This window comes from Ambystoma mexicanum, chromosome 4q (genome assembly GCF_040938575.1).
Source record: "Ambystoma mexicanum isolate Mex_15411 chromosome 4q, UKY_AmexF1_1, whole genome shotgun sequence".
Lineage (NCBI taxonomy): Eukaryota > Metazoa > Chordata > Amphibia > Caudata > Ambystomatidae > Ambystoma > Ambystoma mexicanum.
The window spans coordinates 104,618,089-104,640,579 of NC_090928.1; the positions used below are offsets into that span (position 1 = coordinate 104,618,089).

Below are 22,491 nucleotides of genomic sequence, written 5' to 3' on the forward strand. Positions count from 1 at the left end.
TTGGTGTGATGATGGACATCTCCGACCACTAGGGCACCTTCAAACATCTATTCTAGTAACAATTTGTAATTTGTGAGTGCAAAGGCATCTTTCGGTTATTGAATAGAACACAGCGCTTCTGTTCTTGGAAGCGAACTACATACGGGGGGGAGTTGCATTCCGGACCTTGCTATCTATAAGGTGCTATTTGCGTCCTGGGAGCCGACATGCTCTAGCAGGCTCAGCAAAGGGGGGCCGTAAGAAAAGCATAATTCAATCCTTTAGCTGTATTATTCTAACATATTCTACCATATAACGAGACTGGCTGGCAGCTGTGAAATGATTAAATTCCCTGCAGCTCTGCTTCAAGGCTACATTCGGGAGGGAGCCGGGCATTCTTCCTGGCGCTGCCTATGTTTGTGTTTCAGCGAACTCTTGTTATCCTCACGGCTCTGCGGCCTTGTACTTTTCACATACAGACAACAATGTTTCACAGTCGAGCAGTGTAAGCGGAAAATATACTGCGAAGCAATAGGAACAGAAAGCAATGAGCAATGGTTAGAAAACAAAATGGCGATTCTTGTTACATCAAAATGGCCGTTCATTGGCAAACTCGAAAACCTATATTTTGTCATATCGTGCATGAGACGGTTGGCCCACGGCCACCAAAATGCGTTTGCGGTCTCAGAGTAGAGGTATCCGTATTTCTAGACTGACAGTCCAATCCCCAAAGTTATCCTATGGGAGTGAGTGAGTGAGTCTGGTGCCGCAAGCGCCAAGTCTGACTCCAAGTGGGTCTATGGAGGGATGGAGAGGCCCTTGAGGGCCATGTAGGTGATCGTGGCCTGGCTCCAGCCTGACATCTTGGAGGGCTGGGGACATGAGGGGCAGGAATCATGACAACCACAGCAAACAAACCTAAGGAGGTTCCTTTGAGAAAGGCAGCCTCGCCCTTTGAGATCCAATATATGGATCATATAGGCGCACTACCAGCAATTAATAAGTACAAGTACATTCTAGTAATAGTGGATTCTTGCACTAGGTTTACCTGGATGATTCCTCAAAAGAAAGCAGACTGCAAATCAGTCATACAAGCACTTAGGGGTGTAGTAGCGATGAACGCAACCCAAACGTTCATGCTGACAATGGTCCGGCTTATTCAGGGCGGGCTCTGAAGAAGGTATTGGAAGCATGGGGAACAGAGTTGCACTTCTCCAATCCTTTCCGAGCGGAAACAAAAAGAATTGTGGAGAGAGCAAACCAGACCATAAAAGGGAGCCTGAAAAAAATGCATTTTGTCACTGGGAGGGAATTGGTTAGACCATGTGCTATTAGTGATCAGGAGTTTAAATAATTTACCACGCCAGTCTCTATGCAACGGTAAGACTCCATTTGAACTCTTGTTTGGGAGAAAGATGCATATGCCTGATCTGTATACTCTTCCTAGCCCCCTCTCTAGGCACAAGCAACTTTTGGCAACAATGCTGCTGAGGGAATCCCTTCAGGTGGAAGCTGCGGAGGCCAGTCCTGAGAACACTCTCGAAGCAGGCGATTGGATCCTGGAAAAGATGCATGATAAGACTGTGTTTGGCCCGTTTTACAGACCAGCAGTGAAAGTAATCAGAGTGAAAGGTTCCAAAACTACTGTCCTACCCGGATTACCACCTGAGAGCAGTAACCGGCAAGTTTCTGTGGATCACCTAAAACTGCTGTCAGATGGTTACCGCAATGTTTCCTCTTCCAAGTGAGGAGCCCACGGAAGATGAAGAGATGGAGATCCGCCAAATAATGCTGATAGGCGTTCAAGATGAGGAAGAATCTGCCAATCTTTATTACACATCCCCAATTCAGGAAAGTACTGCAAGTCTGCCCATGTCGAAACAGAAAGCCTTTCTAGTTGCTAAAGTAATGAAAGAATTCTTTTGGACAGACTTTCTAAAATGGTGGTATAAAATGCTGGAAGTGTATTTCCTTCTACTATGGATCAGACTCACTTTATTTTTCATCTCACTGACTGCTGGGCATTTCCTCAGCAAGGTTTCCACTTCACCTGTAAGCAAAGAAGTTGTTCTAAAGCCTTGACGTTCTTCACACATGTTAGAGAAAAGAGAGCTCCAAGAGCCAGAAACTCTAGCCTCAATACAAATGTTTCCTCTAACTATGGGTCATGTGTGGATGCTATCGTTTAAGACATTTAATGGCCCAGCTATGCAGCTGCAAATTCACACCTTTTCTGTGATTGATGAATCCAGAGTGTTTGCACTCAGTAATCCTGTATCCAGAACATACCGAGAACTGTTAAGATCTAGGCTCCAGACTTTTGCGCAAAATGCATTATTTGATGTGTTTGATGTGGAGGATCTCCATGAAATGGGACCATGTGTGTGTTGTGTGATATTACAATGCCTTTTTACTTGTCAAGCGTGAGCCCATCCTGTGGCCCAAACACACATTCTAGGAACACTCCAGTGCCCTTTCAATCCGACCGTCCTGAATTCAAAGCACAGTTCCCATATATTTAATTGAGACTATAACAAGCAGGGGATTACATGTATGAAAATCAGTATAAATTCCCTCCAGAGCCACATAATGCACAACGCATGTATGTTCCAGATTTTCATTTTTGATAGGGAATACTTTGCAAACATGACTGAACAAACATGGCGGGAAACTGTCCTTCTAAGGTCTACTTGCGGTCAACAGGTATGGCAAATCCAAGGTGTTCACACGTTAGGGCATGTAGATTCCCACATTTGATGTATTTCTTTAATTCTACGCAGTTCCATACCACTTGCAGTAATAGGATTTCTACCCAGAGTGGAAGAAGGCAGAACGTGAGTTCTAGGATGCGTCTTATAGAGAAGCAAAAGAACGCAATGGCACCAAGCATATTACTTATGCATCAGGGAGACCGATGTTATGGGCGGTTCAAGCAAATTAATGCAATAAAAGAAAAGCAGAACTCAGTGTGTGCCCATATAGTGCTTGGAACTCCCATAACACCCCCCTAACACAAACTATATCCATAGGTAAGCTGTGCCAAAAAATGCTTTCACAGTATCACCTTAGTGAGGTGATACAATCTCTAGATAACTTCATAAAAGAAGAGAATTGGACAGCTGTCATGCAGTTAGCTGCTGGTCTGAGGCGCACCCAAAGTGGGCGTGTCAGGAGAGCAGCTACCTGCACCACCTCTGACCCTAGTGTACCTTGTGAGGTGATAACAGGTAGAACTTATATTTGGACGCAAGCAATAATGCAAATCCTGCAAACAGAAAGTGAGGCAGTACAGCTAGGATTTCATGATTCAGATTCTAATGATCGAGCGCTACAACAGGGCTTTTATGCGCTAAGAGATGTCATTACAGATGTAGTGGAGTTGATTCAAAATTACTTTTCTATGATCAGAAGCGCCCAAGAAGCAGTAGTAAGTCTTTCTGTGTTAACATATTTTCTGAACACCTGTTACACTCACCTGGTATCCACGGGGGCGCCACACGATACTGAATGGAGGTATAAGCGTTATCCCGGACCCCGCTCTGCTTGGTTATGTGCCAGACGTTGGGTAATGCCTATAACGGCAGAATGGAGGGTTAAGATACTGGTTCTGTCATGGGTGGACTCCCACCTCCCTCTGGTCCAAATCCCCTCCCTTGGGGTTATTACTCACCTTAGGTTTTTGTGCGTTGAACTCACCGCCCTGCGTCTCTGTGCATGGGCGCGTGGTTGTTGTAGGCGTTCCGTGGACCTAGTTGCTTCACTGGTCTGTGTGCCCTTATGTTGGGTCCAGACAGGCTGTGGCTCCGACTCTGCTTGCTGTCTTCCAGGTGAGTTATAATGTCTTTTCCGTCCTTATTCTCTTTCTTTCCCTCTGTTTTTCTCTGCGTCTTGCTCCATTACGCTGTTCCCTAACAATGTCTCTTTTTGTTTTTACAGGGATGGTTGCGATCTCGGAGTTGCCACGCCGATGGCGAAGACCACAGTGAGTTATTGATGCGGGGAGCGCTGCACTCTTTATTGGTGTCAATTGCTGACCTGTATTCTCTTCTTTGTACAGGTTGCAGTGATTTTCCGGGGTGATGAGCGATCGAAGCGCTGCTTGCCAGGTAAGTGCTTTGTTAATGCTGACCTTGTTCCTTCTCCCTTGCATGTTGCGGTGAAACCCGGAGATGGGCGAGGTAAGAGAAGCGCAGGGTGCTGCCAGGACTCGCTGCTTGCCCAGGTAAGAATTGTTATTAATGCTGTCCTTGTTTCCTTTGCAGGTTGCAGCGAACTCCGGAGATGGGCGAGGTAAGCGAAGCGCAGGATGGATTCAAGGCTGGTTACTTCACAGGTAAGTGTTCTTGCTCGCTAATGCTGTTCTTGTTCTTCCAGGTTATTAATGGAATCCGGATCTAGGGCTTCAGGATCGGGCCACCGGAGAAGCAGATGATCAGGAGCTGGACACGGTGAGCGTTGCGCTGCAGGAGTGCAGAATAACGCAAAGCGTGTTCTGCTGTTTGGGTGTGGTTTAAATAGCCTAGGTAAAGTAGTTCCAGGCCAAGTAGTTCCAGGCCCAGCCACACCCAAAACACTAGACTGCATGGCTTGGTTCTAAAGAACTGAGCTGTGTAATAGGCCTCCATGTTGGATTAAGGTCCAAAACTGGTATTGCTTTATTCCTGATAATGAGCATGGCGCCATAGACACCAGGACTGACTCCATGTATGTTTGTGATGGAGTTTTAAGGCCCTTGTGGCCGGTGTGAAGTGCTTTAGTCCCACTGCTGCCAGGGGGCTGTTATACCTGAGGGGGTCTGGGGCATGGATCGTGACAACACCCTCAGCAGAGGGTTCCCAGATTGGAATGTAATTTCATGGCCAGAACAAATACATGCACTTAACTTGTCCAAGATTGCAACACGTCAGCCGATGTCTGGCTTCACTTTCTTATTGCTTAGTATACTGGCAAAAAGTGTAGTAGCAGCATCTGCTTGGTCGCCAAGCTCAACAAATTGGATTGTGCACAGGGTGCTGAACATTCCCATTCAAACAACATCTTCTCTGATATGTCAAGAACTACATTCATGGGGTAATGTGCATTTTGTAACTGACACATGCGTCAGAGGATTATGCTGTGCCTTATTTACATGCATGTGTTTTACCATCAAGTCCTGATATAACACTGTACTCATTACGTGAATGCACAGGCTCTACACGAATGTCATGTACATATACAGAGCCAGTGAATTCTTGTGACAGTAACTCTAAATGCACACTGTATTTTGCACCAATTGCTTCCTTTCACAGTCAAGTGCATAGCCTATCTAATGGTTCATATCTGGTACATTTTAATCAATCTTGTTGTCATGTTACAGTCGGAATGCCAACTCTGATCACTGTACATGCACAAATTAAATGTTGAGTTTATTTTGAACCTGCCTAAATTGTTTTAATTAAAATCATGGCTCTGGCCTAGCTTCACTTTACAACAATTAGAATACCCCAAATTGTACTTACACATAGCAAGGCTGTTAAAAATGTGTTTGGAGGTGCGAAGCACTGAAGATGCATATCTCCCAAGTTCACCTCACTGTGGTGAAACAGATTGCATCTTTGCTAGGCTCTGAACATACGATGGAGGAAGCCATGCACTCTTTGATTGACAGTTCAGTGGGTTCAATACTGGTCCTACTGGTCTTTGGTGGCAGCAACAACCACAAGTGCCCTACATAAAGGGTTAATTGCCTTGGACACAGTCATTAGAACACTGACTTTGTCAATGTGGTACTGCTGGCTGATGGTAATACCTGGAAAGTGTCTCCTATTTTGCTGCAGACACTAAATCATGACAAGTCGCAATATGAAGGGCATTGAAGCTACCCATGTCCTGTACAGGGCAGAGCTTTGCAGACGTCTTGGATAGGAACAGTGTTCTCAATTTCAAAAACATTTTATTTTGTCATTGATCAGGAAGAAGTCTACAGTGTCAGAGTTTGTGCCAAAGAATCACTTCTGTCAAGAACGTGGGAGTCAAAGTATCACCTCCAAGACTTGCGCTGTGGCGCAGTGGACTCGCCAGAACATTATCTGTGCATAGAGACATTTGCGGAACCCAAAGGTACTTCCCGCAAGTCTTTTAATGTGAATACATTGAGAGTCCCCCTGAAACCACGCCTTGTCATGGTAACACACCACAGCATGATAAACTACTCAGGAAACAACGAAAGCGACTCAGGCTATTGCCAAATGTGTGTAGTACCTTCCCAACACCACAACCAAGGAAGCATCTGGACCCTCTATCTCAAAGCTGGACACAAGCCCAAGATGATCAATGCATACTCCCAAACCCTTACCCCCAGAGATCTCGGGAAACAGGTGAGACAAGTGATGGATTTCTCTGGTTCCAGGAGCACATAGCACAAGGAAACGATGCCCAGGCCAGTAAGAAATGAGGACATGCAAAACCTGTTTTCGTCCCCTCTGTGCTTCTTGACACACCTTAGAAAAAGACTTGCTGCTAATCCAGAGTTTAAAAAGCCTGAAATTCTACCAAATTCGCCGGTCAGGCATCATAATCGGGGGTCCAAGAATTGAAAATCTATCACATTCTACATTTGAGTGCAAAGAAAACATATTAATTGGATGACCTTCATGTGCTAATCTCTGTGGGTAACAAAGGCACTCACATATTGGTTTATTTTCAAGGACACTGATTCAAACTATTGACTGTTTATGCATGTGAGAATATGCTCAAAATCACACAGTCCACAGCGCATTGGGTAAAGAAGCCAGGAGCTAAGCCATGCTGGTTGTTAATTGCTAATGGATTCTCAAAGGATCCTGTGTCCTATTTTGAGGCCATTGCCTGTAATGATTTTCAATTTACCTAATTACCTCACAGTGAATACATGCATTAATTCATGCATCCTCAGTTAATTCCATGAACAATGTAGTGTACTCATTCTGAATACCTCAACGTTAGATACATATATTCATTTATGCTGTTGGCAAGTAGTGCAACTTTGAAATGCGATGCAGCCATTGATTTATTTTTTGTTTTTATTGTGTATAGCACACATGACATGCTTCTTGGCGCTCAGAAATTTATCAAGCAACTCATGTTAATGTTGGCATGCAGCAGATATTTGCTAAACTATGAATGTGTAAATATTTTTGTTTTTTGCCACCAATATAGGCAATCCTTATGTAAATATAGCTCCCAGTAGGTGTATTCATGACTTCACAGATCTACAAATCCTTTGATCTGTGTCAATTTGCTTTGAGGGGGGTGTCAAGGATAATGAGTCTGAGAAGACAATTTGGCTCAGATCAGATGACTTTTAGCAACACAACAGTAAGAGACTACAAATATTTGTTGAGCAGAAAGCACACTCTTGCACATAATGCGGGAGCTGCTTTCAAGGGACAAGCATAGACATATGCTGCAGTTAATATAGGTTCCTTTTAATCAAAATGAACATGTGGCCAGCGAAGAACACACACATAACCTGCTGCTGAGCTGTAGTGAAAGGCGAGAAACAGGAAATGGTAACTTCCTCCCTCCAGCAGAAGAAACCTAACCACAAGTGGCAGCTTCCTTTCTTAAATGGCACACAAGAGATGCCTTTTTATTTTTACACAAGTTAGATCTGATAAAACAGGGCGCACCAATAGAAGTTAAAAGTGTGTGAAAGCAAGTGTCGCTCTTTACCTCTTCAGAAGCTCAGTTACTATAATGGAGTTTGAAAGTTGCGTAGGAGCAAATTACATGCTTTGCTCGTTCCCCGAGCAGAAGCCCAGTCACTCTTAGGGAGACAACCAGTAGTCACAGACAGCACCTGTCTGTTAAGTGTGCACATAGGGATGTAGTATGTGCAAGCAAAGCAATGAACGCTCTCAAGCACTATGTTTTAAGCTCCCATATGGCAGGATATGACGCTCATGTCTGCTCCTTTTTTACATATAAAAGGCAAGCTAAATGAGCACAGGGAGGGGAACGCAACCAGCAGAACTCGTGCACTGGTTGCTGGGAAGATGCATCCATCGTAGTACCCAGAGCAGAGGGAGAGCAGGCCCAACTGACAGGAAGCAGTGTTCGTGTTGTGTGCTGCACATCGTGCTCTGAGGCGTGAGTTGAATGTGAAGTCGAACCGTATGCATTTTGAGACTAAAGGCGGTTGGTATGTTGCACCACTCCATACCATAGCATAGCAATAGATCAAGATACTAAAAAATGCCATGTCACTCAAAGCTGCTGAACTAAAAAGATTACTTGTTCTTTTCTCTATCAATGTAAAACATGCTCTTAGCGTACACAACATTTCTTTTCATATGTATCGTAATGTGGTATGTTATAGTTGCCTTTGGTATAGCTTGCGCAATGCAAATTAGAGCGTGTAGGAGATAGCTGTGAGATAAAAAATATATTTACCTGCTATCCTCAGTGTCAGTTTCATATTTCTGAGTAATGCTTCAGAATGGTCTCTCTCTGAGTCGAAAAGAACTTAACAAATTTTCCTGGCTGTGTTATGTTAATTTATTCTAATGGTCGCGAACACTCAGGATGGTTGTCCCAGGCGCTAGATAATCTCCTGGAGTATCTATTATCATAAAATATGACTTCTGATTCCATGTCCACTCCCCACAGCCTCAAGTGAGGTGGAGGACAGAAATCAAGCTTGATCACAGGCAATTAAGTCAGGTGGCTCCCGCAACAGATGGGACGTCTTGGAGATGACCATATCATTACTAATAGGTAAAAGAACCTCAGGTCCGAGTCTCGGTAAAAGGACGGGACATTTTTTTTCTTTCTAAAAAGCTTTTTTAAATAAGAGGTTAGAGTGCGTACAGGAGATGGCGCACCAGGAAATCAATATTCTCATCAATTGTAGAATGGCGCTATATGAATGGCTTCGATCAGCGCACTGTCAAAGCTCCTGGCAGTGTTATGTTAATTTAAGCTAATGATCACGAACACTCAGGACGGTTGTCCCAGGCGCTAGATCAACTTCTGGGATACCTAATATCATAAAATATGACTTCTGATTCCATGTCCACTCACCACAGCCTCAAGTGAGGTGGAGGGCAGAAATCTACTTTGATCACAGGCAAATAAGTCATGACGTCTTGTCTCAACAAATTCACATCGATACTTATTACGTCCATTTTGAATTGCAGTGCGGACTTTAAAGCTGCTATTGCTTCCAGGATCTGATGGTCTCCTCTCCCAGAAGACTCTGCACCTTGGGTTACTTGGGCTGTTGACATTGTTTTGTCTGCTGCTTGGGCAGGTTTGGCAAACGTATCGATCGACGACTGCTTTCCCTTACTCTTATTTGGCTTGGATGCCATTGTTGCACCAGTCTGCACTACTGCGCTTTTCTACTTCCAGTTCTAACGTAGCACCTTTCCTTGTCTGTAGTGATCTGTTTTTTCTTAAATTGACTTTCTTCTGTTGCACCTCGTAGTTGTTACTTCGTTTAAGTCTTAGAGTGGCCGTTGCTTGGCACAGGAACCCACTGCTAACTCCCCGTAGCCCACCCGTGTCCATCTAGTAGTTAAAGATCTTTCCTCTAACTCACACCACCGCCTCACTGGATGCCGCCTTTCCATCTTAACTTCCTTACTTTATCCAGGCATGACATGGTTCTCCAATGTGCTACACTGGGTTTCTGCTGGTGTTTAGCATCTGCGCTCCTGTCTCACATTCCATCCTTATACGTCCCTTTGCTCACTCAGCTAGGGCTCTCTACTGGCTCAGTGGCACTGTCTGTTTCCACTCTAAATATTCAATATAGTGCTTCCCTCTCTGTGCAGTGCCCCCTATTGGTTGCGCTCCAGAAGTTTTGAGTATGTCTCCTCAGGTACCCGTATGTCCACCCTATGGCCCCTGCACTCTATTTTCTGCCTGTAATCCCCAATGACAATTGCACGCGCTCACCTTGCCGTTTGTCTGCTACTGGGTTTTTGAATCTTTATGGGTATGGCCAGAACCCACTTTACTGCACGACCACAGGGATACAGCACTTCAGACGTATGTTAAGCTGTATCTGTTGTTGCTTCCACCACTGCGGCTTGTAGCAGCTCTTGGCTTTTATCTTGTTTATGAGCCGGCTGTGGTACCTCCAAATTATCTGTTCTTCCACCTTGTGAGCATCCATGCATTGCCTGCTCAGTACCGTGCTCCCGCCTATGGAGTGCTGTTCAGCCCCCCCCCTCTGGGAAGCCCATAGTCTGCTATGCCTTGCAGTTCTTTCGCCCCCTAACTTACTTCTGGCAATGGCCATAGTTAGTTCTATGAGGTTGCCACTTGTGTTTCTGTTTATTCCGTTCACTATTTCTGGGAACAGGCCATGCTAGAAACCTGCCACCATCCTACGTGTATTCAGTGTTCCAACGGATATCCGCGATCAAGCGGAAGTGAAGATTGCTTGGTGCCCGTCTGCTGATCATGGTCTTCTCCGACCCGGTGTGGTGCTCCCTTGCGCCTCCCGTATGGATTGCGTAGTGAGAGCTCTGCTTTTCGTTTTATCAATTTCACTCTTAAATCGGAGAGCACCTAGGTCTGCTCTTGCCTGGAAAGCGAAATGGGGTGTCACAATGTAACCCTTATTCTCATTTGGCCTTTCCATGTGAGCTCCCGACTTGCAGCCGCTCTCGGTCATTCACTTCTCATCCGCGCTCAATTCTCTTCCGAGCTCCTCTCTTTCTTTCTGCTGCAACATTGTAGCTGACATCTGCAAGGTGCGCCACATCTGCCTCCATTAGCGTGTTGTTCGACATTGGTCGGTTTACTTCGATAACCGGATGAGGCACCTGGGTTTATGTGTAATTGCTTCCTCGCCGTCCTACATTATTCACATGGGGCACATTTTCCTTTGTTTGCGGGCACTTCAGGTATCAGCCGTGCCACTTCCCCAGAAGGAGCTTACTTCAGTCACTGAGCTCCAGTATCACCGGCCGTGCCTCAGCCTATGCAGGGGGACCTTGCACCCACCAGCTGTGTTCCATGATACAGCTCCTTCACCAACGACCCATCTGATCACATCTTCACAGCCAGCCGTCATGGTTACTCCGCTCTTCGTGTCTATATGTTGCGGCTGTCTTTTTACAAAGTTCTTTGTTCTGGTGCACCTGCCATCTTGTTTTATTTGTAGTCAACCACTCCGGAACTTCTTTGTCTTGCCTTCCACGTCCTGTACAGCGGCAGCACCCAGCTGGCAAACTTCAGTTCTTTGCTACTTCATGCACGTGCTTGATAGTTATTATGCATCATCAAGTTCTGTAGCCTTATATTTCCATCGGGATCGTTCAGGATCAATAGGAGCACACAGAATCACGTCCTCTCGCATGGCCCTGTAGCCATGCCGCGCCACCATTATGACCCTTTCTATGTATTTTTATCTCTGGAATTCGCACATCACATGACAGTGTATTGTTTGTAAATGTAATGTTTCGTAATCCATATTTCGAATCGATTGTGTCCTTCCACGTATTCCTCATCTTAGATATTTGTATCTTCCAGCTTGCTGCTTCGGAAATGTTTCACTTGAGGGCGCTGTGCTTGAGAATGTCCCTCCAGGGCAGCCGTCGACCATCAACGTCATCCGTAGTATAATGGGCTCGAGCCACACCCATTAGCCTCAGTTCCATTTTTCCAATAGCTTGCTTCGTGTCACGAGAACGGTGCCTCAGTTCCTCATTCGATTTATCTCTTCATCGTCAAATCCTTCCACGCCTAAAACTGGCTTAAAAAAAGGTCAGAAGTGCGGGTAGAAAATGTCGATCACTGACACCCATCGAAATTGTCAGGCGATGACCAACAAGGCTCTGAATGAACGTAGAGGTAAACTAGCGGTGGGGGAGGAATCCTCAAAGTCTTCTTTGAGAAAACTTCAGGGATCGAGCGAATCGGATGGGAAATCTCGACATAGGTCGAGGAAATCGAGATCGAGAAGTCGCTCAAGGAAATCTTCTTCGTCAAAAAATTATAAGAAGATGCAACACCCATCTCCCTCTTCCTCCTCCTCATCGGCAGACACAAGAGTCATCTCCTGTCCTTCCAAACATGATTCCCCTGAAAAATGGGAGGCTTTCCGAACCTCCATGTTAAAGATTTTCAAGAATGTGGTCCAGACCCCCTTGAAAAAACTGTGTGGAGACCATGTCCCTACTCACTCCAAAAGTGACAGAGGGAGGTCAAAGACCAGACGCGTGAGATCCTACGATAAATCACCGAAGGTGTCATCAGAGGATATTTCCCCGACATCTAGTAAAAAATCAGACCTAACGGTGCATAAATCGGAGGTAACGTTGGGCAAGATGGCGTTGAGAATCTACCCGACATCGATATCCATGTCGAAGGCAACTTTGACACATCCCTCGAAGCCAACCTCAAAGATGACATTGACGCCTCCATTGATGTTATAGAAGCCAGCGTTGATGACCTCGACGCCTTCAACGCCATTATCGAGGCCATCGCTAATTCCGGTGCCAAAATCGACACCATTGTCGAAGCCAAGAGCGATGCCGGTTGAAAAAGTGTTCCACCCACAGCCTAGACAGGATTTATTCAGATCAATGTCTTCAATTGTTGATGAACAATCCTCTGAGGAGGATGTTACTCCGGCTGGAGTAAAATTTGGGACTAGGGAGGTCCCAGAAGAATTAGTAGACCCTAATTCGAAAATGGCAGATTTCTATAAATGCCTTCAGACGGCCAGTGGCCTGGATACCTCCGCTGAGGTAGATTTTGATAGGCCCGACCCTGCAAACCATGCAGATGCAGGGTACAGAAACTTGATGAATAGAGTAATTGAATTCACGGGATGGAATGCAAATTCCCTATATTTTGACCAAGATGACATGACAGACATCCTTAATGAAGGTCCTAAAAAGGACCCTGTCCTCCCTTTTCATGGGGCATTGCAAAAAAGGGTTATGGCCACATGGGAGACCCTAGATTCTGGCCCTGCCATAAATAAGAAGCTTGTGGGGAAATACAGGCCTTCCTCAACTGACCCTGAATATCTATCAAAACATCCCTCGCCAGAAAGTTTAGTGGTGCAGGCGGCCACAACTACGAGACAATCAGCCTACCCTTCGATTCCCCCCGGATAGGGACGATAAAAGGATTGATGCATGGGCCCTGAAAGCTTTTTCTTCGGGCAGTATGGTCTTAAAATCCACAAATGTGACTTGTCCTCTTGCAAGGTTCACATACAACCTATGGGATAGTATGACGGCAGCAGCTAAACACATACCTGAGGGTGAGGAACAGGAAGGTTTTCTCGCAATTGTCAGAAATGGACAGGAGGCTATGGGGGAATTTCTCCAATCAGAGCTGGACACTGCTGATAGCATAAGCAGGTCCATGGCATCTAGCACAGTCCTGCGCAGATTTGCATGGCTGAGAAAATCGGGTTTTGCACCAGCAACACTCTTACTGGAGGAGTCGTCCTTTTCGCTTTTATTCCTCAATTGGGGAGGGACAGGCCAGACAGGAAGGTCAATAAAGAATTCCTCGTGTTGGAAGAGGAAAAGGTGCTGGATCAGCCCCAGCAGCGACAACTGTCCCTTCAGCCACTGCTGCAGCCGCTGCAAAGCCACTCTGAGGCCTTAACCCACAAGACTCGGGTGGGAGGCAAGATCACTCAGTGTCTGAACGAATGGCGGGGCATTACTTCGGATGCTTGGGCAATGGAAACAGTGGCCCATGGTTACTGCCTTCCTTTTCAACAAAGGCCTCGGGACCATCCACCAGGAGCCAGCTCTGCCAAAATTCCAGACCAGCTCCTTGTGCAGGAGATTTTAACCCCGCTAGAGAAAGGGGCAATAGAACCTGTACCTTTAGCGGAGAGGAACAAGGGTTGGTACTCCCCTTACTTTCTCATCCCAAAGAAGGACGGAGGATTGAGACCCATTTTGGACTTAAGAAAATTGAACAGGTTCCTCAGGAAGGACAAGTTCAAAATGGTAACCCTTTCAAAGATCCTTCAGGCTCTCCAACTCCAAGACCGGTTGGTATCATTGGACCTTCAGGATGCTTACTTTCATGTGCCGATCCATCTCAAGCAAAGGAAGTACCTGAGGTTCGCGATTGGCAATTCTCACCATCAGTTTTGAGTTCTGCCATTCGGGTTCACCTCCACCCAAGGGTTTTCACCAAGCTGGTGGTAGTGGTGGCAGCGAGTCTCAGGAGAGGGGGATTCACCTTTACCCTTACCTGGACGACTGGTCGATTAGGGCGGGTTCACCCGAACGAGCCCAAGAACATTTGACCATGAGTTGCCACTTCTATCACAAACTGGGCTTTTCCCTCCAATTTTAAAAAGTCACAAATGGTACCAATCAAGAAGCTCCAATTCATCAGAGCAGTGCTGGTTACGAGGATAGACCTCACCACATTCTGCAGATGGTAACAAAGTTCCAGAACGCCCAGCGTCTACCGACCTTCGATTTCCTCTGGTTGCTTGGTCTTATGGCATTCTACATTTTTCTGGTGCCAGAGGCCAGATTGAGGATGAGATCCCTTCAATGGGCCCTCAAACTCAATCGTGTTAATTTTCAGGGACTATGTCAGATTTTTTTTTTGCAAGTTCCAGTCAGAGTGGCTCAAGATCTACTATGGTGGGCTTGCAAGGACAATATCCTAAAAGGAGAATCTTTTTGGCAACCATGGCTGGAGATAATAGTAGTGATGGACGCCTCACTCATGGGGCGGGGGCCCACACCAACGATCTGACTATCAGCGGTCGTTGGTCTCCATCGGAGTCCAAACTGCACATCAACCTTTTGGAGCTGAGGGCAATCAGAGTAGCTCTGAAAGCCTTTCTGTCCTCTGTACAAGGAAAGAATGTCCTGATAATGACAGACAACACAGTGGCCATGTACTACCTCAACAAGAGAGGAGGCGTAGGGACTGTGCACTGTGCAGGGAAGCAATGCAGCTCTACTTCTGGGCAATACAAGAAGGTATCTCTCTGTCGGCAGTTCACCTAGCTAGAGAGCAGAACAAGGCAGCAAAAGCTATGAGCAGGCAGAGCACAGTGTAGCACGAGTGAGAACTAGCTCAGGAAGTCCTTCTGGAGATCTTCGCTCTTTGGGGAACCCCTCTAGTGGATCAACTAAAAGTGCGTTCAGTACTGCTCAAGGCAATTTCCCCCAAGAGGAGCTCTAGGAGACGCGTTCGTTATGGACTGGGAGTTTCCGCTGCTATAATGCATTTCCTTCAGTCCCTGTGCTTCCTCGAGTAATCAGGAGGTTGAGAAAGGTCAGGAAGACCGTGATCCTAATTGCCCCAGATTGGGCCAGGAGGACGTGGTACCCGGACCTTCTAGACATGTCCATCTGCCCTCCAATACGTCTTCCACAGAGAGAGGATCTCCTCTCGATAGAGGAAGGTCAGGTTCTCCATCGAGAGGTCAACATGCTCAGCCTTCATGCTTGGCTTCTGAGAGGCTGAGATATAAGGATTGGCACCTCCTCGATGACATAATGGAGATTTTGCTTTTTGCCAGAAGGCCAGCAACAAAGTCCTTTTACCGGTGTTGTTGGAACAAGTTCAGTAACTGGTGCAGAGACAAGAATGTGGATCCATTCCTTTGTAACACTCCTGTTAGATTTGACCAATTTGGGGCTCCAAGTTGGTACTATAAAGGGGTACTTAGCGGTGCTATCTATTTTTAAGCGCACCTCCAGAAGAGGTTTCCTATTTTAAAATGTGCTTGGTTATCCAATTCCTGAAAGGGCTGACAAATGTGTACCCTCCAACACCTTTTCCGGTACCCGTCTGGGATCTAAACTTAGTCTTACATTTTCTTACATGTATACCTTTTGAACCACTACATTCTTGCCCGTTAAGGCTTCTTACTTTGAAAACAATTCTGCTAGTGGCAATTACATCAGCCCGCCGGGTGAGTGAGTTGCAGGCCGCTCTTTTGTAAACCTCCTCACACCATTTACCATAAGGACAAGTTTATCCTTAGATTAAACGCCTCTTTCATACCGAAAATAGTCTCTGACTTCCACCTGTCACATAAAATGTCTTTACCTGGTTTCTACCCTCCTCCGCATGCAAGTAAAGAGGAAGAAAGATTTTACAGACTGGACCCAAAAAGGGCTCTCAGTTTCTATATCTCCAGATTTGCTAAATTCCGACAATCTGACCAACTTTTTGTCGGATATACTGGGCACAAAGTGGGCGTAGCGGTATCAAAACAAACGCTATCCAGATGGATAATCTTAGCTATCTTTGAATGTTATAAATTGGCTGGAAAAGAGCCCCCAGATGGTCTAAGGGCTCGTTCAACTAGTGGCATGGCAACTTCAACGGCTCTTCAGAGGGGTGTCCCAGTGCAGGACATTTGTGCAGCAGCCACTTGGTCATCCATGCATACCTTCGTGAAATATTATTGCATGAACTCAACACCATGTGCGTGACTAACATTTTCTATCTAATACTCCCTCCTCCTCCAAATTCATACTGCTTTGGGCGCCTATCTAAGATGAGGAATACGTGGGAGGACACAATCCATTCAAAGAACAAGTTACTTACAAACTGTAATGTTCTTTCGATTGGATGTTCCTCCCACGTATTCCTCATTGACCGTCCCAGCCTACCCCGCGGTATAGCTTACACCAGTTGCACTTGAAACTCTTTCAGAGCCAAAGGGCAATAAAGCCTGGTCAGATGATGCGTTAATAATACATCGTAAAAACAGAACTGAGGCGAACGGTTGCGGCACAAGCCCTTTATACTACGGATGATGTCGATGGTTGACGAATGCCCTCGAGGGACATTAGACGCCTCTGCCTCAAAGCACAGCGCCCTCTAGTGATACATTTCTGAAGCAGCAAGCTGGAAGATATGACTATCTAAGATGAGGAATATGTGGGAGGAACATCCAATTGAAAGAACTTTACAGTTGGTAAGTAACTTGTTCTTTTAAATGCAAGTTGTTTTTTAGGTGGCTAAAAAGTTGCTCAATGTACCACTAATATGTTTCTTCTTGTGGTAGACAAATGATTTTTGACTCATTTGATCGCTGTGATGGTTAGACCTGGTTACAGGGCATTTTCTAAAGTCTAAGAAAAGTTTACTATCCAAGCTATGTGATGGTTGATTTATTCACTTATTAATTGTAATCTTCATTATTTTTAACAGATCTTCCGGAAAATAAAACAATGACTTCATATGTCATTATTGTTGCCCTAATATCAGCCATGTTAAAACTCCAGGTACAGTGATACATGTTCTCTAATAAGAACATGGTGGTTGAACTGTGGATTTCCAGTGTGTGAGATTGAAACCAGAGCAGAAGATGTCTTGGTGAACGTGAGGGGCAATTGATTCTGCGTCTGCAGCATGCCCTTCTCAGAAGATATTTACGAACCATCAACTAAAAAGCATCGCCTCAGACACCTTTGCAAATTACTTCCCAGTGCATTTCCAACTGAATGTCAGCACACAATGACTAGTAGTGCACATTGAAATATGTATGTATGTTCTTATGTCGTTTAAATGATCAGACCATCTATTGTAATAGTGTGTCAAAAAGCAACATGATGAAAGGTTTGGAGTTTTTTGGGAATATTTGTATCTATATTTTATTACACAATTTTCCATTGCCACACAATGTACAGCAGTTTAAACATGTTTCACTGTAGACTACTGTAATCCTTGTGCGAAATGCGAGCTAGAACAACATGCCGTTGGTGCGCAGCCATTTTTTGGACACTCATCTCCCATCACTGTAATAAAAGCCTGCATCTCCGCAGTCCTCGCAGAATCAATGAGCATTTCAGTAGCGAAAGCAGAGCAAGGTCACGTAACTACATAAATATTTTTGCCGAGTAGACTTGCTGTGGAGAATAATGATGGTATTGTCCACTGAAGGACAAATGCAGTGAGGGAGTCGCAGCGTCCTGCAGGTGCATGATAAGCGGTTCTGGGAATGAATGCGAGGAGAGGGTTTTTCCACTCCTGACTTGTTTTTTCCACTTTCTGCCCCTTCCATTTGTGATCTGCTGTTTGGCTGAGGGTAGACACAACTGAGAAGGGTGGGGTCATGCCCCCATAAAGAAGAGGGCATTCTGTGGCAAAGTTAGCTAGAATTAGGCGCCCTGGATGATGCAGCGTCACTGAGAGGGCAGATGCTCTGCCTCAGACCCCGTTGGCACGAGTGATCTCTTTGCCTACCTGCTCTGGGCCTAAGCAGTATTGCAGTGGCCAAGATGAAGGTGTCTTCCTTGCTAACGGTGAATCAATTTATATCTAAGTACAATTTATATCTAAGTGTATGTTTGTTTATTTATGCTAAGTTTATACATATATTGTGTGAATAACTGGCCTATAACGAGCCATTTTCATTTTTACAGTAACAATGTCTACGTGTGAGTTCTTGCCTGTCTAAGTTCAATAACTTGTTTTGCCCAGGGCCAGGGAAACGTAAGTGTAAGTGTTCTCCTCACATGTCCAAGCAAAAACAAAACATTTTGGCACTGTGAGCAGGGTCTTTGTGCTGATATTGATGCCAAAGGATCCTGCTAAATAATTTTTTTCTTGTAGGTAACGTTTTGGACTCTGAACGGCAAGAGAAAAAAAAGAGAGAATTTTTCCCTTTTGTCTTTCCTCCTTTTGGAGTGGTAAGAGGGAACAAAAAAGAAAATAATGAGGAAAAAACAAAATATAGAAGTGTGTGTGTGTTGAAATTATTAATGAGAGGGAGTTGTAACATCCATTTGATATGAGTTCCCTATTTAGGAAAAAAGGTGGTCCCGCTGGCGTAGACTGTCCTGAGGTAACTATCCCAGGGTGAACTAAGAGCCCATATGATAAAATCACACAAACTTGGGTGTGTGGTGCAGGATTAAGTGAGACCTAGGATATAAATATAGGAGAAGTGAGCCCAGCCGATGTGGCGAAATGTTTGCAACAAGTATCTATGGAGAAGGGTAACAAATGCTCGGCTCTAGGAAGAAGGGGTTGGATTTTATTATATGCCTTTCGCAAGATGCATCAACGGAATATAGAATTACAAGCAAATGTTGAAAAATTGAAAAAAGAATTAGCTGCGAAAAAGCAAAGTGCATTAATGCAGCAGCTCCAAATGAAATGATATCATAAGGCAGATACATATTAGGCGGTTGCTGAGCGAGCAGCAGTGAGTGTTGCTCACTATAAATACCAAAAGATATGAGGAAGGGTTCATTCTCATAAGGTGGCAACAGTGATTACTTCCGCAGGTGTGGATTAGGACCCCGATCAGTGGGATGGGGATGTATTTGATAGTACTACTACAGATGGTGGTTCTCAACCCGAGGTTGTACCGAAGCCGGAACCAGCTCGTAAAGAGTTCATGATTAAACCCGTACTAAGCAGAAGGATCGGTCGTCATCCAATGAATCCGGGAGGAGGTGTGGTGGATATGACTGAACTGGAGGATTATTCACAGCATGAGGTCAGGGAGATAATTAACCGTTTGTAATAGAGGGCTGGTAAATCTTTGTTGGCCTGGATGGTTAGACTGTTAGATGGAGGGGCAGCAGGTCTCTTGGTAGATGTAACAGATTCTGCTAGGTTTTTGCCTTTAACGCAAGAAGCCCAGATACAGGAGACCCTATGGGCAGGCCCTCCTCAGGATGCTAGTGGTAACGATGGACAAATGTCTCTTTTACAGTTAGCGTCCCAGGGATGTAACCACAAGTACCCGATTATGTCGGATTGGCCGACGGATGATAAAAAATTGTATACGTTGAAGGAAGCTATTCAAAGAGTTAGGCAACATGCTATGAAGGAGGCCATTCATATGGAAACCCCACAGCATATGGGGTTGGTAAACCTATCAGTTTCTGCTAGAAATGCCCTTATTCAAACTGCCCCTTGTGCATATAAAAACATCATGATGACGTTATTGGTAAGAATGATGGGCCAAATAACTGATGAAATGGTGGATGCCATTAGACAATTGGTGGATCTAGGAGAATGGGAAAAGCCGGATGAACGACCTAGCGAGAGGAAGGGGCGAAATGAAAAACACACTCTTGGGAAGAGATTTGACAGCTGTGATGCTTGTGTGTCTAGAAAGGATATGTTTCTGGCCCTATTAAAAGATGGTGTGCCCCGAGAGGATATTGATGGGATTGAAACACGAGAAATGTAATTGTTGTATGAAAAACGGGGCCTAGAAGGGAAGGAGCGGTACAAACCAGTGAAGAGACAGGAGGTACATGAGCCAAAAAAGGAGGAGGATCCTTTCGGTCCATCTCCACGTGGGGGGGAGACGATGAGTCTTTCAACAAATCTGTGCCTTCCCAGCCAATCTATGCAAACTTAAGAAAGATGGTGAGTGTGGTCTAAACCCACGATATCTAAATGCAAATAGGATGAGGGTCAAATTCTGGTAGCGACAGCCCAAGTTAAGGTGGACAGACGGCCTCATGTGAAAGTGAAATTATTTTGGCATTCAGAAAATACACAGGAGGTTCGAGCCTTATTTGATACCGGTGTGGGGGCCTCATTAATACATGAAAATCCTTCCAGATTTAAGGGAAGCCATTTTATGATTACGGGATTGGGGGGGGCAAAGAACCCTTAGCTGTCCAAATGGAAATTGACATGAAAATTGGTCAGTTGAAAAGAGACACATATCAGGTGTTTATTGTTCCCCTTACTGAATATATTATTGTATTTGACATTTTACAAGGTATTGGATTTGACATTTTACAAGGATTGGAACTTGGATTGGGAGGTCAAATTTACCAATTTGGGGTGAATGTGTTTACTTATACACCCGTGGTTGTTGGACAATTGAAAATGCCCCCGGTGCTGGTTCCGATATCCACAAAGAGAGTGTTTATGAAACAATATTGAATTCCCAGCGGGCAGAAAGAAATTTTGGAAGCCATCAAAGGGTATGTGGAGGCAGGTGTGCTGCATTCAGTAACCATGGCTTTGAACCATACGAATTGGCCCATTAAGAAACCGGACGGTACATATAGAATGACAGTTCAGTATTGTGAGATGAATAAAGATACTCCTCCGTTGGTACCGGCAGTTCCGGATGCGGTAACCTTGATTTGAAAATGTACAAAAATGTGAGGTACTTGGTATGCAGTGTTGGATCTGGCTAACGCCTTCTTCACAGTACCGATTGCGGATGAATGTCAAGAGCAGTTTGCATTTTCATGGAGTGGGAGGCAGTATACGTTTCAGCATTTGCCAGTGGGCTACATGCATAGTCCAACAATCTGTCACCGACTGGTGGCAGAACACTTAGACAAAATTCCATGCAAACCGGATGTACAGATTGTGCATTACATTGATGACACATTGATTCAAGGTAAGAATGAGCAGAGTGTGCAAGTGCACTTGGATTTCATTAGGGAAGGATGGGAAATGAATGATGCTAAAACCCAGGGTCCAGCAGAGACAGTGGTTTTTCTAGGTATTCAATGGCATAATGGGCACTGTGAAATGGTGCCGAAGGCGAAACAAAAAACCCTGGAGTTTGTAACCCCTTGGACTGAGAAACAAGTGCAACAGTTCGTTAGGCTGTTTGGGTTCTGGAGACAGCACATACCACATTTAGGGCAGATTTTGGTGCCTCTTTACAAAGGGATGCATACATTTTTTTATTTCAAATGGGCTGACGAACAGGAAACTGCATTCCAATGGGCCAAGGAAACAATTCAAAAGCAAAAGGTGCTTGATTTATGGCCATTGAGAGATGCTGAGGTGGAATTGAACGTTTCTGTAATGAGAAGCCTATGCCAACTAGAGCCTATGGCCGAACCCGGACAGGAAACGGGTGCCTTTAGGATTCTGGAGAAGAAAGTTACCCGATGCGGGTGACAGATATACCCCCTTTTGAAAAGCAGTTACTAGCATGTTACTGGGCACTTGTAAATACGGTACAAATGACAGTGAGTCATGATGTATTGATCAGATTTGAAATACCAATTATGCGATGGGTACTGAGCTCCCCTCATACACACCAAATTGGTCATGCACAAGAGGCTAGTATCATGAAGAGGAAATGGTACATGCAAGATCGTGCCAAGGCTGGTAAAGGTGGCATGGCAATATTGCATGAGCAGGTTGCGGGAGTTCCACTCATAGACCTTGAGCCGGAGGGAGAGTTGCTGATTGATGAGTCTTCAGTTACATTCCATATGGAGAATTATCGGATGAACAAGTCGAGCATGCATGGTTTACAGTTGGTGCAGCCAAATATGTGGGGATTGAAGACACTGGAAAGCAGTGGCGTACAATCCCAGACTGAAAAAAGGTGCCAGCCACCTCAGGGAAAGCGAAGAGTAGTCAGTTTGTTGAATTATATGCTGTGTTTCAGGCTTTAAAACGAGAAACGCCTGGAAGTTGTCATATTTATACTGATTCATGGTCAGTGGCAAATGGGTTTGTAGTATGGTTGCCAACTTGGAAAAAGAATGGATGGAAAATTCATGCAAAAGAAGTGTGGGGAAAGGAATTGTGGCAAGACATTAACGAGATGCTAGTGCATGCTACTGT

The 22,491-nt window shown here is 45.0% G+C and overlaps 1 long non-coding RNA gene across 1 annotated transcript in view; it reads left to right on the plus strand.

Moving 5' to 3' along the window:
• Positions 1 to 17,729, plus strand: part of LOC138467499 (uncharacterized) — a 153,808-nt gene extending 136,079 nt beyond the window's left edge. The window contains exon 3 of the long non-coding RNA XR_011268102.1: positions 17,125 to 17,729. This is a non-coding gene — a long non-coding RNA (uncharacterized lncRNA). The remainder of the gene's footprint in view (positions 1 to 17,124) is intronic.
• Positions 17,730 to 22,491: the final 4,762 nt, after the last annotated feature.